This window comes from Bos grunniens, chromosome 8, assembly GCF_055505025.1.
Source record: "Bos grunniens cultivar Pamir isolate PY7600 chromosome 8, Bosgru_T2T1.0, whole genome shotgun sequence".
Classification (NCBI taxonomy): domain Eukaryota; kingdom Metazoa; phylum Chordata; class Mammalia; order Artiodactyla; family Bovidae; genus Bos; species Bos grunniens.
In genome coordinates, this window is record NC_141172.1 from 13,641,422 (window position 1) to 13,663,822 (window position 22,401).

Consider the following 22,401-nt stretch of genomic DNA (forward strand, 5'->3'; position numbering starts at 1 on the left):
ATACTGAACTTAAAAGTGGTCTTCTTGAATAGAGATGCAGACATAGAGAACAGACTTTGAACACGGTGGGGAAGGCTAGGATGGGACGACTTGAGACAGTAGCATTGACATATGTACACCACCATGTGTAAAATGGATAACCAGGGGGAAGCTTCTGTATGGGCACAGAGCTCAACCTGGTGCTCTGTGACAACCTAGAGGGGTGGGATGGGGTGGGAGGTAGGGGGAACTTCAGGAGAGGAGACATACGTGTACTTGTGGCTGATTCATGTTGTTGTATAGCAGAAGCCAACACAATATTGTAAAGCCATTACTCTTCAATTAAAAATAAATTTTAAAAAACGTAAAAAAAAAAGGGCCTTCTGATAATCCATTTATAAGTTAGATTTACCTATATATTTTTGGAAATGATAGCTTACCAATTATGAATGTAATATATGCCTATTACCAACAAAAGACCATACTAAATATTTTTTAAATGACAATTACTGTTTTGCATATACCTACAAATGACTACAGTTAACATTTTGGTATATGTCTTACTTTCTTCTATACTTTATGCACACATATACATTTTTAATAGCATAATTTTCTAAGTAATGAATGTGCTATGATTAATTTTAACCAATCCCTTACTGATGAACAGTTAAATTGCTTCTACTTTTTTGCTGTCTTTTATAATTAAAAGTAAATATGATTTTAGTCAAATTTCTGCATATATAAAGAATATATTCACTAAAGCAGAGTTTCTATGTACTTTTTTCCTCTACAAAGAATATATCTCTTACTTTTGAGTCTGATTAGTTTGAAAAATCTAATTCATTTATGCCAAATATCTTAATACCAGCACTAAAGATTTAAAATTCAGTTGTTTCAAATATAAAATTTAGCATTGAAAATATCCTTGGAAGAGCATGTCTATTATTATCGTTGAGATGTACGCTATATTTACCCACATGGTTATTGCCATCACATAATCGCAGCATTTAGAGTTTGGTATATATTAAAAATCTGAGCTCTAACATTCAAAATGTCTTCTATCTTTCACTACTCTAAATGACATATATACTCGTTCAGGTTTTGGAAATTGCCGTTATGTGGTAGACCTTTGTAATTAAACAATCAAAGAACTCTGTTGCTTTTCAAAATTTGGCAGAAACTGGGAAACTAATTGTTCACATATGTGTGTGTGTATATACATGCATGCAAAAAGCATAGGAAATAGCAACTTAAATAACAGACTGAATCTCAGGATTCATTGTTCAGTGTATGTGCGAGAGACAAAGAAGAAAGGAGGGAAAAGGGGAGGATGGAGAGAATGTGAACATGAATAATGAGGACATTTAGTTGCTTGTCTCTTGAGGCTCACTGGAAAAGAATTCGCCTGGCAAAAGCAGGAGACGTAGGTCCCATCCCTGGGCCGGCAAGATCCCCTGGAGGAGAGGACAGCAACCCACTCTGGTATTCTTCCTGGAGAATCCCATGGACAGAGGAGCCTGGTGGGCTCTGGTCCGTGGGGTCGCAGAGTCGGACATGACTGAGTGCGTGAGCATGATGAAAGGTTATATATCTGGTCAGATCTACCTGGTATTTTGAAGGATATTCTCCTCACACGGGAGAGGCTGTATGCATTCTAACAGGAAATCCCCTGCATAGAAGCCTTCCAGCTTCGAACTTTCAGAGGTGCGAGCGTGTGTTCCATCAGTGTCAGGCATGAGCACTGTTGCAGCTTGCCCTCCATCTCCTGTTGCTAATGATACTTCAGCTCTATCGTCTCCCCCCTCCGCTCCCTCCTCCGGTCAGTAACCCCGCTTCACTCGATGCCAGCCCCTGTATACCAGCTGTTGTATTGCACTGCTGTAGTTTTCAAGATACTGTACCATAAGATTAAAATTGTTTTCTGTATTTTTTGTGTTCATTTTTATGTTTTATCTGTGTGAAAAGCGTTATGAACTTATTATATTATAGTACTATATAGCCAATTGTGATAGTTGGGTATCAGGCTAACTCTGTGGGACTTAATGAACAAATTGGACCTACAAATGCCCTCTCACAATGGAACTCATTCATATACAGGGGACTTCTTCTCTAAGGCATCTGCACCTCTCTCTCCAGTGCCTCAGGAGATCTTTCCGGATTCCTCTTGCTGTCCTTTCACACTTTGCTGTATTGTACTTCCTGTTCTCCCATTGTCTGAACTCACGAGTTGTCTTTGCTTCCATTGTTGAATCTCACGTGTTGTCTTCTTGCCTAGATTTTTGGGTAGATGATTTGTTCATAATGACAGCTCGATTCTTTATTACAGGGTCACCATTAAACAGAATCTGAAGGTTTTCCTTATCTCTGCATCCTACCACCAAGGTCAATTCCATGACAATGTTTAGACTCAACTGTAGCTCCCAGGACCCAAGCCATATTAAATACAGAGGGTACAGACAGATTGCATGACATGGGCCTTAATGTTTGGTCTTTTATTTATTTTTTTAAACTGCCATGTTTCTTGGAGGAGGAAATGCCAGCCCACTGTAGTATTCTTTCTGGGAAGATCCCACAGTAGCCTACAGTAGCCTGCCAGGCTTCTCTGTCCATGGGGTCGTAAAGAGTTGGACATGAATGAACAGCTGAGCATGCATGCATTGATTACATTGTATCAAAAATAATTAGCAATGAAGCAGCATCATTAAGAATTTAGACTTTGGAATCAGACAGGCCTAGATTTGATTACAAGATCTGCCACTTAAAAGGAGTGTGTCTTTGAGAAAGCTTATATATTCTGAGTTTGAGTTTTTCCAGTGATTAAAATGGCTATGATAGTCGCACCAGACTCATAGGCTTATTATAGGTATTAAGATGCTATAAGTAAAGAACTTAGCGCATTGCTTAGAACAAAACAGGTACTCAGTAAATGATCAGTAGCATCTTTATTTCTATTCAAATTGGTGAAATTTGGATTATGATGGTAAGTGGAAATTCTAAGGCAAAATGATTTATGAATGCGATCTTCCCTAAATGTTAAAATCTTTAAGTAAATCTTATTTTCCCAGACTCACCTCTGTTGTGTGATTTGGGATCTTTTCACATAAAGTGATACAACCAATCGAAACAACAAAAAATGTGAAAAAGTAGTTTGTACACTGAAAATGGAAGCTGCTATACTTGTATAAACTCAGAGTTTATCCTCTAAAACTTAATGGTATAGGGAGATGGATAAGCATGGACTTAATTATTGCTGCCTGGAATTGGGAAGCCTCACTTATAAAAGGCAGACAATAGTCAAACTAGAATCATAAACTTTAGGAGAATCTAGGGAATGCTGAGCTTAAAGGAGGAACATAGCCATAAGATAAAACAATAATATTTACTTCAGGCACAGCATTTTCTTCCTGGTTTTCTTCCAAGGTAAAGCTTTCTGATTCTGCCAGATTCCACTTGCATGCATGTGTATATGTTGCAATTTGGCATTACACTGCTTGGTGGGTGGTAGCTCATTTCTGTGATCCTCCTTTTGTTCCTTGATCTTTGCAAAAGAAAATTTCCCTTATGCTTGTTGACCTAGAAATTAAGTGGTGGTAAGTAAAGGGTGCCTCCCAGGGAATGCTTCACTCACACAGCATTTTAATATGATGCTTACTGCATCCAGAATATGAATCATGGGCCATTCTCCATGGCCTTCAGCCACTGGCTCCTGAATCTGCTTACTCTAAACACCTGAAATACAGAATCAGCTAGAGCTATTTTAGGATAAAATCCCATTTGGTTCTATGGTATTAAACAGCTCCTCTGCTTGGAATTACAGAATCCCGATGTCATAAGGGATTACAGGGAGCACCAAATTCAGCATTTCCCAAACTGTGTTCAAAGTAATGCAGGCATCCCAAGAAATGGCAGTGTGAAAGGAAGAGGAGACTCTGTGCTCAAACAAGTTATATATTATTTAAAGTTTTCATTGTTGGATCCTCATAATGTTTACTATTATAAGGGTACTCTGAATCTCAAAAAAGTTTCAGAGACTGTACAGTATTATCCAAATTTCAGTATATGAGTTATTTTAGAATCTTCTGGTGCATAGGCCTTATGAAGAATAGTTTGGGAAATAGCACTGTGGTTCCAGGACTCCTAGTGGCTCAGACAGTAAAGAATCTGCCTGCGATGCAGGAGACCTGGGTTCGATCCCTGGGTCAGAAGATCCCCTAGAGGAGGAAATGACAATCCACTCCAGTATTCTTGCCAGGAGAATCCCATGGAGAGAAGAGTCTGGTACGCTACAGACCATACGGTCCAAAAGATTTGGATACAACTGAGCAACTGACCCCTCAGAAGAAATGGAGTGGCCATCATGGTCAACAAAAGAGTCCGAAATGCAGTACTTGGATGCAATCTCAAAAATGACAGAATGATCTCTGTTCATTTCCAAGGCAAACCATTCAATATCACAGTAATCCAAGTCTATGCCTCAACCAGTAATGCTATAAGAAGTTGAAGTTGAATGGTTCTATGAAGACCTACAAGACCTGTTAGAAATAACACCCAAAAAAGATGTTCTTTTCATTATAGGGGACTGGAATACAAAAGTATGAAGTCAAGAAACACCTGGAGTGACAGGCAAATTTGGTCTTGGAGTACAGAATGAATCAGGACAAAGGCTAATAGAGTTTTGCCAAGAAAATGCACTGGTCATAACAAACACCCTCTTCCAACAACACAAGAGAAGACTCTATACATGGACATCACCAGATGGTCAACACTGAAATCAGATTGATTATATTCCTTGCAGCCAACAATGGAGCTCTATACAGTGAGCAAAAATAAGACCAGGAGCTGACTGTGGCTCAGACCATGAAGTCCTTATTGCCAAATTCAGACTGAAATTGAAGAAAGTAGGGAAAACCACTAGACCATTCAGGTATGACCTAAATCAAATCCCTTATGATTATACAGTGGAAGTGAGAAATAGATTTAAGGGCCTAGATCTGATAGATGGAGTGCCTGATGAACTATGGAATGAGGTTCGTGACATTGTACAGGAGATAGGGATCAAGACCATTCCCATAGAAAAGAAATGCAAAAAAGCAAAATGGCTGTCTGGGTAGGCCTTACAAATAGCTGTGAAAAGAAGAAAAGCGAAAAGCAAAGGAGAAAAGGAAAGATAGAAGCATCTGAATGCAGAGTTCCAAAGAATAGCAAGGAGAGATAAGAAAGCCTTCAGTGATCAATGCAAAGAAATAGAGGAAAACAACAGAATGAGAAAGACTAGGGATCTCTTCAAGAAAATCAGAGATACCAAAGGAACATTTCATGCAAAGATGGGCTCGATAAAGGACAGAAATGGTATGGACCTAACAGAAGCAGAAGATATTCAGAAGAGGTGGCAAGAATACACAGAAGAACTGTACAAAAAAGATCTTCACGACCCAGATAATCACGATGGTGTGATCACTGACCTAGAGCCAGACATCCGGGAATGTGAAGTCAAGTGGGCCTTAGAAAGCATCACTATGAACAAAGCTAGTAGAGGTGATGGAATTCCAGTTGAGCTATTTCAAATCCTGAAAGATGATGTTGTGAAAGTGCTGCACTCAATATGCCAGCAAATTTGGAAAACTCAGCAGTGGCCACAGGACTGGAAAAGGGCAGTTTTCATTCCAATCCCAAAGAAAGGCAATGTCAAAGAATGCTCAAACTACCGCACAATTGCACTCATCTCACACGCTAGTAAAGTAATGCTCAAAATTCTCCAAGCCAGGCTTCAGCAATATGTGAACCATGAACTTCCTGATGTTGAAGCTAATTTTAGAAAAGGCAGAGGAACCAGAGATCAAATTGCCAACATCCGCTGGATCATCAAAAAAGCAAGAGAGTTCCAGAAAAACATCTATTTCTGCTTTATTGACTATGCCAAAGCCTTTGACTGTGTGGACCACAATAAACTGTGGACAATTCTGAAAGAGAAGGGAATACCAGACCACCTGACCTGCCTCTTGAGAAATTTGTATGCAGGTCAGGAAGCAACAGTTAGAACTGGACATGGAACAACAGACTGGTTCCAAATAGGAAAAGGAGTTCGTCAAGGCTGTATATTGTCACCCTGTCTATTTAACTTATATGCAGAGTACATCATGAGAAACACTGGACTGGAAGAAACACAAACTGGAATCAAGATTGCTGGGAGAAATATCAATCACCTCAGATATGCAGATGACACCACCCTTATGGCAGAAAGTGAAGAGGAACTCAAAAGCCTCTTGATGAAAGTGAAAGTGGAGAGTTAAAAAGTTGGCTTAAAGCTCAACATTCAGAAAACGAACATCATGGCATCCGGTCCCACCATTTCATGGGAAATAGATGGGGAAACAGTGGAAACAGTGTCAGACTTTGTTTTTCTGGGCTCCAAAATCACTACTGATGGTGACTGCAGCCATGAAATTAAAAGACGCTTCCTCCTTGGAAGGAAAATTATGACCAACCTAGATAGCATATTCAAAAGCAGAGACATTACTTTGCCAACAAAGGTTCGTCTAGTCAAGGCTATGGTTTTTCCTGTGGTCGTGTATGGATGTGAGAGTTGGACTGTGAAGAAGGCTGAGCGCTGAAGAATTGATGCTTTTGAACTGTGGTGTTGGAGAAGACTCTTGAGAGTCCCTTGGACTGCAAGGAGATCCAACCAGTCCATTCTGAAGGAGATCAGCCCTAGGATTTCTTTGGAAGGAATGATGCTAAAGCTGAAACTCCAGTACTTTGGCCACCTCATGCGAAGAGTTGACTCATTGGAAAAGACTCTGATGCTGGGAGGGATTGGGGACAGGAGGGGAAAGGGAAGGCAGAGGATGAGATGGCTGGATGGCATCACTGACTCGACGGACGTGAGTCTGCGTGAACTCCGGGAGTTGTTGATGGACAGGGAGGCCTGGCGTGCTGCGATTCATGGGGTCGCAAAGAGTCGGACATGACTGAGCAACTGATCTGATCTGATCTGATCTGAGCAACTGACAGTTTCTTTTCACCCCATGACTTTACAGATAAAGAAACTGTGTGAATGTCAAGACAAAGCCTATAATTTTATTGAAAGGAAAATCAGGTCCCAGTTAGAAAGTATTAAAAACTCACCAGAATAGGCAGGAACATACTTTTTAGAAATCTCACTTATTGTTTGACATCAGAACAGCTGACACTGATAGACTTTACATGTTCCCAGTGTGTTTTCTTCCATCTCACCCAGAGTTACATACAGTCTCTTACAGCCCAAGGTGTCCCTGAAGGTACCAGATGCCAAGACACCTTTTGTTTCCATAATGGAGACAGCAGCTCAGAACTACCATGTTCTTGTTATGGACTGATTTGAGACCTCAAAATATTCACCACGCCCCTTTGATCATCTCTTGCATTGTGAACACTAACAGTGACATAGAATCATTTCATCTTTTAACCACTGCTTGAATTATTCACTTATCATGAATATAGCACTGCATCTCTCCTAATATTTCACAATAATAGTGTAAAGACTTAGGAAAGAGTTCTTTTTGATTTTGTATTTAAAGGCCAAGTGGGTCTTTACTGTGTTTTTAGTAATCTGGACGTGAGAGTATGGTAGAGAAGATCAGTGGTGGCTCAGCTTAGGAAGAATTAATGCTTTCTCATCTCAGACACAGGAAGCCATGCATTGTTATGGTTAGGGGGAAAATTATATATTGAAGTCTCTTTCTTTTTATATACACTAGGTTTCTCCAGGCCATACCCGCTTGAGTGTGTAAGTGGCAAAGTAAAAGCACTGACAGTGTATTTTAAGCACCAGGCCCCTCTCCTCCTTACTGCAGATGCAAAGATCTGTCCTCGTTCGGTGCGGAGCATCTCTGACTACTTCCATCAGCAATCTGTGGCTTCCAGGTCATGGCAGAAGGGAAGGAAAACCTTCCATACTATACACACGGGTACACACCCACATATATTACAATTCTAGGGCTACCTACTTGTCAAAAACGTGTCATATATTTTAACCTCAAGTTCAGTTCTCCATCCATAAAGTGGATCTAATATGTTCCCTTTTCAGAAAGTTTATTAATATTAAATAGAATAAAATATGGAAAGATAATAACACACTATAAGAACTCAATAAACGTTCCCACCCTTTATTAACCAAAATATTGTGCTAACCATACCTGTTCCGTAGAGATTTTTGGAGATTAAATAATAAAATAAATGAAAACATCTCAAGGGATGTTAGATTCTTTCATCCTCCAACCTAAAATTAAAAGTGAAAGTCACTCAGTTGTGTCTGACTCTTTTCGACCCCATGGACTGTAGCCCACCAGGATTGTCTGTCCAAGGAACTCTCCAGGCAGGAAGATGAGTGGATAGCCATTCCCTTCTCCAGGGGATCTTCCCCAACCAGGTATTGAACGTGGGTCTCCTGTATTTCAGGCAGATTCTTTGCCATCTGAGCCACCAGGGAAGCTCTTAAAATATATGTTCTATTACACAGCCTGTCTGTGAAGATAGCTGCTACTGCTGCTAAGTCACTTCAGTCATGTCCGACTCTGTGCGACCCCATAGACGGCAGCCCACCAGGCTCCCGCGTCCCTGGGATTCTCCAGGGAAGAACAATGGAGTGGGTTGCCATTTCCTTCTCCAATGCATAAAAGTGAAAAGTGAAAGTGAAGCCGCTCAGTCGTGTCTGACCCTTAGCATGGACTGCAGCCTACCAGGGCTCCTCCGTCCGTGGGATTTTCCAGGCAAGAGTACTGGAGTGGGGTGCCATTGCCTTGTCCACTGGGAAGATAGAAGCCACCCCTATTGTTTTAACACAAAAAAAGTAAAGGAGAAGTTAAATACCTACTGGGGAACTGAAATAGAAAGAGCTATATAGAGACAGTATCTACCTTTAGGGTTTGGGGAATTAAAGGAAAAATTGAGGTTACTAGGAGCTTCCAAGAGGGACCCTGTGGTTCTGAGGTCCATATTTCTTGGAGGCAGTGCTGTGCAACCAGTGATGGTGTGTGAGGAACCCAGTGTATAGGCTTTACGACACATAAACTCAAGACCTTTCAGAGGAGATGCCAATAACTCACTGCTGACACCTCTGAGAGGACAGAGGGAGCCAATTCTAGATGACCTTGACAAATCTGTGGACAGAAAGTGCTTTCTGTTCAGAAAGTAGAGAATGATTGCTAAGGTAATACTGAGAGCAAATGAACAGGATGTAATAAGTCCCTCTTGCCCTTTCTCTTGCCCCCATCAAGCTCTCTCCAGTGCCTCAGGAAGTCAGCTGGCAGTGTGATATGCAAAGACCCAGCCCTGATATCTCAGTGCGGATTACAGAAGCTGGTCTGTGGGCTATGAGACAATAGCTTAGAAACTGACAACATGCTTATCTAGCCTCTATTGAGAGGGAAATTAGAACAGCCTTCTGCTTCGTTCACAGTCTGTGAAGTGAACCTGTCAAGAGGACTTGAGATGTCAATATTATTGGATGGGCCCAGTAGATTCATTTTCATATCTAGATTTTGAGAGAAGAGATTCACTTGTTCCACCTAGTACAATTGTAATTACTGTTCTTTGCAGAAATAGAAATTCGGGAAGCCACCAGGAGAATGAAGCAACACAATTTGTTCTAAAGTGGCTAATTTAAAATTGCTCACTATGACATGCCTCCTTAAGCTTGAGATGTTTCACACAATCAGGTTTTCAGTATTTTCATTAGTGTGATTTGCATAACCAAGATTTTATTTAATTTTTTATAGACGGTTCTATTGTAATGAAACCAACATAGCTATTAAAAGGATAGACCTGGGCTGATGAATAAATGTGAATTCATTGTATTTTATGTGATTACACTGTAACTTTTTTACAGTAAATTTGACTTCTAAAGTGTGTGTGTGTGTGTGTCTGTGAGAGAGAGAGAGAAAGAGAGACAGAGAGAGAATAAGAGAGAAAGAGAAAGATACATAAGAATAGGGACCATTAAAATTATCAAATTCTTCTGACACAGCATAATACCTCATAAATCTATGAATGAGGTTTCAATTTGCAAAACGTCAAGTCTAGAGTATATATGGCGGTGGTGGTTTAGTTGCTGATTTGTGTCCAAGTCTTGCAACACCATGGACTTGTAGCCCCCTAGGCTCCTCTGTCCATGGGATTTCCCAAGAAAGAATATTGTATTGCATTGCCATTTCCTTCTCCAGGGGATCTTCCCTAAACCAGGGACTGAACCAGCATCTCCTTCATTGCAGGTGAATTCCTTACCACTGCATGCATGCATGCGAAGTCGCCTCAGTCATATCTGACTCTGCGATCCTATGGACTGTAGCTCCTCTGAGCCACCAGAGATTCCAGAATATATATATTCTAGATGCAAGAGACCCGGGTTCGATCCCTGGGTCGAGAAGTTCCCCTGGAGAAGGAAACAGCAACCCACTCCAGTATTCCTGCCTGGGAAATCCCATGGACAGAGTAACCTGTTGGGGTACAGTTCATGAGGACTCGGAAGTGTCAAACATGAATTAGTGAATAAACAACAATAGTATACATATATATAAAGTTTTATACTTTTCATAATAAAAGTGATTATGGGCATGAATAAATATGTTTCATTTTCATATGATGAATTTATTTTATGCATTCATCCTTTAGAAGGACATCCACAAGCATCCTAAAAAGAGAAAAGCTATAATGTTTAAATTATGTTTTTCCTCTGACAGTTCCTATAACTTGATTGCTGTCATACTTTCTCTTATCATTTATATGTTGTTACTAATATTTAGATCATTCATTTTGAAACAAATTGAGTAAAAATACTCAGTTTGATGTGAAAGTTGTTTTATATCCCAATTATTATTTTCTAATATCTACTTAAGAATATCTGTTGGCTTACAGAAACAAACAGAATGAATTTCATTATCCAAAAATGCAAGCAATATTGTCATATGGGATAGATACGTCAGATGAGATTGTGAATCTGCAGTCTAGAAATATATATGTGATCTTTTTCAGAATTGGAGCAAAAGCAGCCAGATGGAAAATGACATGAGAAATTTGAGATGAACACTATTGGAAGGAGCTAAGTTTTATTTTTCCATATTCCCAAGTGTTTTTGTTTCATTTCATTTAGAGAATTCATTGGAGAATGTTTCAAGATGTAGAGCCCTTGAATGTGAAGTATCCCAAATGAAGTTGGAGCATTCGTGCTGAAATTGTTTCCTGTTGTGGTAAGATGAAATGATTCTTAATATATTGGATTGGTTTCTGGAGAATGTGATGAGAAATGTGTGTGTGTGGATGTGTGTGTGTGTGTGTAAAATAAGTTATGATGGTATGTAACCCAGTGTATAAGTTTGGGTCTTGAAAACAGCTTTTTTTATTATTTTGTCATGATTATTTTTGGTTTGAAGAAGAGCCAACTCACAGGAAAAGACCCTGATCTGGGAAGGATTGAAGGCAAAAGGAAAAGGGGAGACAGAGGATGAGATGGATAGATCGCATCATCGATTCAGTAGATAGGGATTTGAGAAAACTCTGGGAGATAGTCAAGGACAGGGAGCCCTGGCATGCTGCAGTCAATGGAGCTTCAAAGAGTCAGACACAACTTAGTGACTGAACAACAAAATTTTTTGTTTCCTTAAGAGGAGTGGGGAACTCAAATGTGTTATTACTAATTTCCTACTGTGTATACGTACATAATATATATTACTTAATAAGTCAACACAATAGCCATAGGAGGTAGGTGGTAATATCCTCATGGTGCAGTTGTGGAAAATGGAAGTTCAGAGAAATTAAAACCTTGTTCAAGATGACACAGCTAATAAATGACACAAGACTGCTGTGTCTCTATGTTCTGCTCTTTCTGCTGCCATGCTGCCTCTTGCATTTGTGCTAGGTAAGGAGTCAAAGGATTAATATAGTGAAGGCAACACTCTCAAGTTTTACACTGCTGTTTAGAAAAGAGTCATAATTGCCTTCCCTCAGATGAAAACCAAACTGAAGAAATACCTTTTATATTTCTACTACACTTAAAAAGAGAAAGATTTCTGTAAGTCATTACTAGTTACCCAGATGATGGTGTTTCAAGGAAATTGAAAGTTATAGAAAAACTGACTTGGAAAATGTGTGCTGTAATTTTCCTAGTCACCTTTGCTATAAAATGAAAATCTGTTGTAGGCTTCCTTTGTACAAATACCTGGTCATGTCTGACAACTGGTTAATCGAACCAATGCCATTTCTTCCTTTATGGGTAATTGGTATATAACTCAAGAAAGTTGATGTTCTTCCCTTTTTTGTTACTTATACTTGGAGGTTGTTGCAATATTCCACTGAAATAAGAGATAACACGTGGAAAGCACCTGTAATTCTTCCTGGTAGACTAATAGACCTTATGATGTAAAAGGTATCAAATAAGCCATCGTTTTATTGTAGTTCTATCCAGAAAGATTATCATTAAAGAAATGTTTATTGTGCAAAAGATTCTCTTCATTCAACATTCTTTAATGTTGAAATTTATGTATTTTATTTATGTAGAATTGATTGAGGCAATTGCAGATGGCTGATTGAAACCTTTAGAATTCTATGAAACTTTAGATGCATTCATTTATAAATGGCAAAACACAGACTCATTTGCTCTAGGTATTCAGCAGTACCTTTCGATTTAGTGATCTAGCTTTCTTACCTGAAAACTTCCAAACAGATTTTCCCTAGTAATTGCAGACTGGATGCCCACTGTGCCCCTGTGAGTCAGATTTGCTTGGGCTATTCAACAGTGACACCTTGGCAATCTATAAAACATTCTCTTGTGGGCTTCATGCTTTCCGAGTCTTGCTTCTGAGTTGGTAATGATCAGCAACATTTCTGTCAGAACAGATACTGCGCCTGCAGTCAAAGATTACATGTTTGCTTTGTATGGTGTGAAATAAAAGAATTAAAACAAACCAGCTTTCAGTGTGAGATTTTGAGAAGAAGTCTTCAGTCATCCTTGAGGTCCAGTATGTATTTTCCCTTTTTTATAGTGGAGTAAGGACCTATAAGATTAATGACGGCAGTGAGGGTCTTAGTCTAGATTCTCCAACATAAATAGACAAAGACTCCCTCCAAAGCACCATGGGAAGGGAATCTAGGCCATTCATTACTAAGCTATTTTCAATTAGTTTACATTCTGAAAACACCTGCAAAATGGTGCATGTACCTCCTATGCTGTATTACTTCTCAATTCAAGAGTTTTGCATTTGAACAGAGACTCTTCAGTAAATAATCCCAAATTCCCACACTGAATCCAGCTTTGGATTGAGCTAAAAAGTTGTTGTTTCTTAGGGATGGTGTTCTTTGCTTAGGCCCTCATTTCTTTTTGCTTTTTCTTGGTAATAACCAGAGATTTGCTTTATGTCTTGCTAACTTTAAGATAGTGACCAAGTTACTTAACCTCTTTTAATCTCTGTATTATTCATCATTAAATGAGAATCATAAAAATTATATTGAATATGTTTTCAGGTTCACAAAGAATATGTGTACATCATCTACTGCTTAGAACATTGCTAATGATTTTAAATGGCAGCTTTCTAGCTGGATCTGCTTCTAGGTTGGGCAATTTGGGGCTCTCCCAAATATTCATCAAGAATTTCTTGGAATCTTCCAAAATAGAGCAAAATTCATTCAAAAGATTGAGTTGACTCATGAAAGGGGGCAAGGGGCACAAGAGGAAGCATCAACTCAGACATGCATGCCTAGCAGGAAGATAAACATTTTATTCACAAATTATTAAACCATGGAAAACAAATACTTAAATTAGGTTTGTACATATTGCTTGTATGATAATATGCCTTTTCATGAGCTTTTCCAAATTTGTATCTTTAGGCCAATAGTTCTCAAGTTTTAAAATGTTTGCAAGAACATGTAAGAAGTTGATAGAAAAATAGATTAGAAAATACTGTTGCAGTTAAAGACAAGACTTCTGAGTGGGCTAATATTTACTGAAAACCTGATAACCAGTTGCTTTCAGATGTGTTCGTTTATCAAATTTTTATTTTGGACCTTCTCAGTAGTTAGCATCCCCATTCTACAGATTAATAAAAATAGATTTATGGAAGTTCCTGGCTCATCAAGTCATGAAATTAAGAGATGATAGGGGGTCAGAACTCAATCTTGGCACCAGATTGGTATGCAACTGCTACATCTGCTTCCTAATCCTGCTGCTGCTGCTGCTAAGTCGCTTCAGTCGTGTCTGACTCTGTGCGACCCCATAGACGGCAGCCCACCGGGCTCCCCCGTCCCTGGGATTCTCTAGGCAAGAACACTGGAGTGGGTTGCCATTTCCTTCTCCAATGCATGAAAGTGAAAAGTGAAAGTGAAGTCGCTGAGTCATGTCCGACCCTCAGCGACCCCATGAACTGCAGCCTACCAGGCTCCTCCGTCCATGGGATTTTCCAGGCAAGAGTACTGGAGTGGGGTGCCATTGCCTTCTCCATTCCTAATCCTAGGATAATTCAATTTTCCAGTCATGAAAGACTTTGTTTTATGGCAGCCAGCAGCATAAGCACATATGGGGACAATCAGCCTGTATTTGTTTTAAGTTCCTGAGCACTTAATCACCATCACCTGCTGATTTGGACTTTCAGCATCAGTAGAGCAGATCTATTTCATCTGCTCTGTAAAACTACTCAGAAAGAAATTTTTTTGGAATAAAAATTTATCAAGCATTTTCTGTAGATCCTTGTTGTTATTCACCAGCATACTTGATTTTCATCAGTTCTGCCAGTCTCCTTTTTATAGGTTTGGCTAGGTAGCTTATGTTCTTCAATGGGATGTGAGCTACATAATGTGGGCTGTGTCCAGGTCATGTCCTTAAAGGGTGTGTGTGCATGCTTCTCCTCCTTCCTCTAGTAGCTTGGAAAATGAGCATAGCATGAGATGTCCTGGTGAGCCATCTTTTTTTGTGCAAACAAGGACAATTGTCTGATGGTAGAACAATATGGGAACCTGGATTCCTGGCTTAATTTATAGAGAAAACAGTCCAGGACAGCTTCTCTGCTAAACCTTGTATAAAAGATAGATAGGCTTGTTTAGCTCTTGCCATTAAGCTGTTCTACATGGTGGAAGAGATACCCTAATGAATTAACGATTTCTTTGATAAACGTGTTAGCCATGCATGCCTGGCGTACTGTGACTCCTTTGGGAAGTCAATCTTAGCCTGCAAAAAAGCACAGGTCCTCCACATAAGAACACTGTTGTGGTTGCCTAGATATTATTTATCTAGGCTTCGTAGCATCTCACCTTGTTCCTCATATCCCTTACACTATTTTTCTGACCACTTTCCTCTAGATCTGTTTTCTTTTCAGCCCATCCTCTTCCATGGAAATACATAAATTTGTTGTTGTCTTCGAGCCTCTTTGCAACTGCATTTATCTTTTATACATGTACAGTATGAAGGAGGCACATAGGAGACAATAGGAATGATGAACCCTGAGTTGAACTTCAGAATCCTAGCCCTGCTTAAAGACACTCAAAGTGATTTTAAAACACACATACACACATAAGCACACTAGGCTATCCAAATAAAACTTTCTATAGCTTACATTAAGTAGACTTCTTAAGCTTCTGATACCTAGATAACAATGTCCAAATCTATAGTCTGTAAGATTTTCTTCATTGTTCCTTGCCTCACCTGATCTATTCTCATTTTGCATTCAGGACAAAACTAAATTTAATTTTTTCACATTTAGTACATCTGCTTGGATCTTTATTTTAGAGAAGATTTTAAATCTATAATTATTTTCATTATATCCAAAGAAAGCCTTGGTGTTTTATGGACACAGTGTTCTCCTAGCTTCATAATTTAGACTTGAATGAGTCTTTAACAGACTTTCCGGTACACAGAATGCTGCTGCTGCTCCTGCTAAGTTGCTTCAGTCATGTCCGACTCTGTGCAACCCCACAGACGGAAGCCCACCAGGCTCCCCCGTCCCTGGGATTCTCCAGGCAAGAACACTGGAGTGGCTTGCCATTTCCTTCTCCAATGCATGAAAGTGAAAAGTGAAAGTGAAGTCGCTCAGTCGTGTCTGACTCTTAGCGACCCCATGGACTACAGCCTACCAGGCTCCTCCATCCATGGGATTTTCCAGGCAAGAGTACTGGAGTGGGGTGCCATTAATGCTCCCTACCAAAAACTGGTTTGATGATTGTATTCACACACATGCACTAGACTGAGATCCCGTGGCTTTTTATCTTGCCTTCTAATAATACAGTTTGTGCACCTTCTTACTAACAGAGTACATGCTTGGTATGTGCCTTAAAATATCCTCATGGTTGATTGTCTATTACAAGGTAATGCTTTTTCCTTTTTTTTTCATTCTCTCTGTTACTCCCTTGATGGCTTCTTGTACCTCTGAGCTTACTTGCTGGCAGTTTCAACTCAATGGTCTACACAGAATATCTCATTTAATCCCTGCTAAAGCACTGAATTAAGTATAATGACCACACACATTACTCACTGACTTAGCATTTACTTGTGCCAGATGTTGTTTTAAGCAATCAGAAGGAAGGTATCAATAAGCCTTCCAGTTGTTCATTCTCTAATAGAGAAGATAAATAAGTTTAAAAAACTCTAACTTTTAAGTATAATAATATGAAATTTAAGTAGTGGGGAGGCAGCTGTTCAGGGTTATTTGAGGGAGAGAAGGGCTAAGATCAGCAAATGTTTGCTGGAGATTCTACTTCAACTGAATGCAAAAACGGGAGGAAACAGACTTGGACAGATTATATGACTTTTCCATAATGTCACTGCTAGCTAATAGCGGAGACTGGACGAAGATTCCTACCCAGGTTGTTATGATGTCAGAGCCCAGGCAATCAGGAGTTCTCACTGCAGAACTCTTTGGTTCATAGCCAATTGCTACAGTTGAATGCTGTTCATAAATTGGTTCCTCTTGCTGTTGAATCGCATCACTGATTCTACTTGCTTCTCAGTTATAGTATACCATAACTTAATAGTGAAGATGATACACAAATTCAGATATTTTTCAGGGAAATAACTTCTGAATCTTCAATTTCCATATATGCTCTTTCTTAAAAGTGGTCCAGTTGAGATTCCACTTATGTTCTGCCAATTCTAGTTTTTCCACCTCCCCTTTCACAGTTGTTCCTCTTTCACCTTATAGCACAAATGTATGCTTATTACTCATGTCTTTACTTCTAATGATGCTCAAAGAAGAAACGAAGGGAGAGCACATTATTTCTTTCAGATGACAAGCTTAAGGCAAGGTTACTGTTTTAATCTCTCTGTTTTCTGCTACATGACCCATGTTCTTTTCAACTACCTTGACCTTCTTTAAGATTTCTTTTTATAAAATGGAACTTGACCTTCTTTCAGATTCCTTTCTATAAGATGGAAGCTTCAAGTATCTATATATTCAAGGTTTTAATGAAAGATGATGCTGTGAAAGTGCTGCACTCAATATGCCAGCAAATTTGGAAAACTCAGCAGTGGCCACAGGACTGGAAAAGGGCAGTTTTCATTCCAATCCCAAAGAAAGGCAATGCCAAAGAATGCTCAAACTACCGCACAATTGCACTCATCTCACACGCTACTAAAGGGATGCTCAAAATTCTCCAAGCCAGGCTTCAGCAATATGTGAACAGTGAACTTCCTGATGTTCAAGCTGGTTTTAGAAAAGGCAGAGGAACCAGAGATCAAATTGCCAACATCCGCTGGATCATCAAAAAAGCAAGAGAGTTCCCGAAAAACATCTATTTCTGCTTTATTGACTATGCCAAAGCCTTTGACTGTGTGGATCACAATAAACTGTGGACAATTCTGAAAGAGATGGGAATACCAGACCACCTGATCTGCCTCTTGAGAAATTTGTATGCAGGTCAGGAAGCAACAGTTAGAACTGGACATGGAACAACAGACTGGTTCCCAATAGGAAAAGGAGTTCGTCAAGGCTGTCTGTTGTCACCCTGTTTATTTAACTTATATGCAGAGTACATCATGAGAAATGCTGGACTGGAAGAAATACAAGCTGGAATCAAGATTGCCTGGAGAAATATCAATCACCTCAGATATGCAGATGACACCACCCTTATGGCAGAAAGTGAAGAGGAACTCAAAAGCCTCTTGATGAAAGTGAAAGTGGAGAGTGAAAAAGTTGGCTTAAAGCTCAACATTCAGAAAACGAAGATCATGGCATCCAGTCCCACCACTTCATGGGAAATAGATGGGGAAACAGTGTTAGACTTTGTTTTTCTGGGCTCCAAAATCACTGCAGATGGTGACTGCAGCCATGAAATTAAAAGACACTTACTCCTTGGAAGGAAAGTTATGACCAACCTAGATAGCATATTCAAAAGTAGAGACATTACTTTGCCAACAAACGTTCGTCTAGTCAAGGCTATGGTTTTTCCTGTGGTCATGTATGGATGTGAGAGTTGGACTGTGAAGAAGGCTGAGCGCCGAAGAATTGATGCTTTTGAACTGTGGTGTTGGAGAAGACTCTTGCGAGTCCCTTGGACTGCAAGGAGATCCAACCAGTCCATTCTGAAGGAGATCAGCCCTGGGATTTCTTTGGAAGGAATGATGCTAAAGCTGAAACTCCAGTACTTTGGCCACCTCATGCGAAGAGTTGACTCATTGGAAAAGACTCTGATGCTGGGAGGGATTGGGGACAGGAGGGGAAAGGGAAGGCAGAGGATGAGATGGCTGGATGGCATCACTGACTCGACGGACGTGAGTCTGCGTGAACTCCGGGAGTTGTTGATGGACAGGGAGGCCTGGCGTGCTGCGATTCATGGGGTCGCAAAGAGTCGGACACGACTGAGCGACTTATCTGATCTGATCTGATTTAAAGTATGTATCAATTATATAATAACCCAGAAATTATATGCTTGTAGGTATACAAACATGTGCCAAATGTGTGTTTTATGTCCACTTTAATAAGATGTGGGAGTATGTAATATGTGTATGTATGTATCCGTGTTTTAAAAATATTTCAAAGAAAAATATGAATACACTAAAGACCTCCTCCCAAGTATTGTTCCTCTGGGAAGCTGTTGAGAGTGAATAAAAGGAAACATATTCCCAGTCTCCATCATTTCCCACACCCCTTGCCTTCAAGCATTTTCAAGCTTGTTCTTGGGGTGTTGGATCTTTGCCTTTTGGATAATGCAGACATTAGCAGTCAAATGTTGAAAATAAATATCACCCAAGTATTTTGCAATGCTGTTCTTCTTTAGTTGATTTTGCTACCCTTTTTTTCATTGAAGAATTAATGGATAGTATGTAGACTATTGATTTTATCTGAATTAAATTTTTTAATGCTTATAATAGGTTTTGTGATTTATATACTAAATGAATGAATAAATGAGTAAAAATTTTGTCCCAGTGTAGAAAGCGAAATGATGATTTTTAGCTATCTCTTGAGAATACAGGAGCATTTACAAGTTTGTCTAGTTTTGAAAATTTATTTTCTTATTTGGGGAGCTTACTTTATCCTGCTGGGTTATCACAAGTATTAGGTAATTTAATTGCACAGCGTCCTTACCATGTAAACGCCTCCTTGGCACTTGTGATGTTGTCATTATCTGTTGCTCCAAGCTATATCACACGATCATTGAAGATAAGAGAAAAGTGTGTTTTGTCTCAGTTTTGAAGAGTGACAGTAAAGTTGTGATTGCAGCATAATTAAATCTGTATATCTAGATACCAATAAATGCTCCACTACTCTAGGATTCAAAAGAAGTGTCAGACCTTGCCTGGCACCGGTCACAATCTCTGAACTTTTTTATAGCTTTTGCAGCTAATGACTAGCTTGAGAACTTTCAAGAGACTTTAGCTATTTTATGTCCATACTAAACTCCATTAGTAAATTGGCTTATTTTCCCTCAACTTTACTTTTTTCTTTCTTTCTTTCCATTTTCTTTTTTTCTCTCTCTTTCTCTTTTTGTTTGTTTTGTGTGTATGTGCATGGTCGGGGGAGGTGGTAATTTGGGATGAAGAGTTAAATTTGTGTCCCTTTTTAAGGTGCATTAGAAAATTTTCTTCTTTTCAGGGGCATTTAAAGCAGAAAGTACATAAATAAAATTAATTGCATAACTCTGTAGACACCTGTCAAAATCTTGACATGTTCAGTCCCTATAATTGGCATTGTATATTCAAAGTAAGTTTTGCAAACAGCAGGAGCACAGGCTGCCTGAGAGCTGCCTCTTAAAGAGGAGCAGTCTGCAGTAATGGGAGGCCTGTCAGCAATCCTTCATAGTTATAGCAGTCACTAGCCAGAGCCCCACAGAACCTCCTTCCCCATTCTGATTTCTTACACATATACACATATAAAGTTTTAGGGGCCATTTTATTTCATTAGCCGCTCCAATTTTGTTGAATATCTTGACAGATGACTGAAGTAAAGCAGCTGTGTTACTTAAGATGATACTAGCTTCAGTAGCAAACAACCCCCGAGATGTCTAATAGCTTGAACAGAGTAGAATTTTATTTTAGTCATTTGTAGTCAAAAACTTTAATGGCTGGTGCCTGGTTAGCTCTCACTAGAGCAGAGATTCAAAGGTCTGGGCTCCTTCCTTCTCGTGGCTGTCTAGTTTGAAAATGTGACTTCCAGAACCATCTTGTTTAGTTTCATTCAGCCAACAGAAGCAAAACAGACATAAGAAAACATAAGGCATTTTGTGGTCCAGGCTCGGAAGTGGTGTTTCATACTTTCACTCAAGTTCCTTTGGCTAGAAAACTCTCCAGTGCAATGGAGGATGGGCTATAGAATCTACCTGACTGTCCAGGAAAGAAAATTCACAGTTTTGGCAAATAGCTAACCAGCAACAAGCAAGATTTTGAAACTGCAGTCATCAGTAACTGTCTAAAGGGGAAGATGATGACCCACAGTAGAGGCAGACACAAGGCAATGGAGAAATTACGAAATGTAACATAGTACTTCATAAATGATTTTTATAATTATATTGATCTCATGCAGAGTGAAAAATGTTTAGTTGTGCAGCTATTGACAAGTTAAATACAGCCACAAGCAATGCTGAGTCACATTAATAAAGAGAATTTAATCTTAATAAAGCCGAAACAGAATTTGGTTCAGTTATTCCAGACTGGTTTGTAGAGGACTACAGGTCTTAAAACCAACACATGTTGGTACTGGTAAACACCTTTTCAATACAGGTAAACACCAACTCTTGTCTCAGAAAATAATTTAAGTGGGTGGGGACAGAAAGGTGCTGAGGTCATTCATTTATCCTGCACACATTTCTTAAGTACCTTCTCTATATCAGATGGGCTTCCCAGGTGGCTCAGTGGCAGAGAATCTGCCTGCCAAGCAGGGGATGCAGATTCAATCTCTGTGTCAAGAAGATCTCCTGAAGAAGAAAATGGCAACCTATTCCAATGTTCTTGCCTGGAAGATCCCATGGACAGAGGAGCCTGGTGAGGTATAGTCCATGGGGTCACAAAAGAGTTGGACATGACTTAGTGACTAAAAAACAACAATATACCAGATACTATACTTAGCTTTGAAGATAGAGAAATTAGTAAAATAAACTTCTATTCTCAAGACCTGATATGTGAGTGGGAGAAGGAAGCCTATGGATGAATAGCCAATTATATTATCACAGGTAAACTTCTATGAAGCCATAACTGGGGGGTAGTGATTGCCAGTGCTTAGATGTATTAGGGAAGACCGCATAGAGAATAAGTCATTTAATCTGGTGCTGGTAGTATGAGTCTTTACAGACAGAAGAGAGACTTTTAGGGAGCATTAAACCCATAATTAAATATGTGAAAAAGCATGACAGCCCAGGGGTATGAAAGAACATGGCATGACACAAGTAGGAAGTTCTGCATTTCTGGAAAATAGGGGCTTTATAATAGGATGTAGAGGTCTGGGGAAGCCAATTGTGAAAAATGGCTTCAGCCCCAAGGGTGAATGAATAGTAGGTCTTTTGAGTGAGGTCTTAGCAAAGGAAAGAATGAATGGTCTCCGCGTATGTCACAGTCTTCGCTGTCAGCCCTCTTAGGGTCTTCTAGCCGTCTTCCAACTAAGGCATTCCTCCTCACTCACGCCCACGGTTACTGTTTCTGCACCCTATGTGTTCTCAAGGAATTATAAAAGGGATACAGTTACACAGATAGAATTTGCTAAAGTGTAGGAAGATAATCCAAAAAAAGCACCGTGTTTTGTCTTTAAATATAAGCTGTCTTTACATAAATATGATGGAGCACAATGTCCTACTGCTCAATAGTCCCTACTTGGTGGCTCAGTTTCTGCCCAACATGTCTTGTTGATTACTGTTATATATTCCAGAATGGGCAAAGTCATGGAGGTATGACTAGTTTAATGTATATTATAGTGTCCAGTTTATACTACTTATAGTAAATTGTGAGAGGTGAGAGATGAATTGAAGAAGGAATAATTAAGTCAA

At 39.4% G+C, this 22,401-nt stretch overlaps 1 protein-coding gene across 9 annotated transcripts in view; it reads left to right on the forward strand.

Moving 5' to 3' along the window:
- LINGO2 (leucine rich repeat and Ig domain containing 2) overlaps positions 1-22,401 on the forward strand; it is a 1,446,432-nt gene that overhangs the window by 278,262 nt on the left and 1,145,769 nt on the right. For all 9 annotated transcript variants that reach the window (XR_015169452.1, XR_015169451.1, XR_015169454.1 and 6 more), the window contains one exon: positions 11,105-11,201. The gene's annotated coding sequence lies outside the window, so the exon portion shown is untranslated. The remainder of the gene's footprint in view (positions 1-11,104; positions 11,202-22,401) is intronic.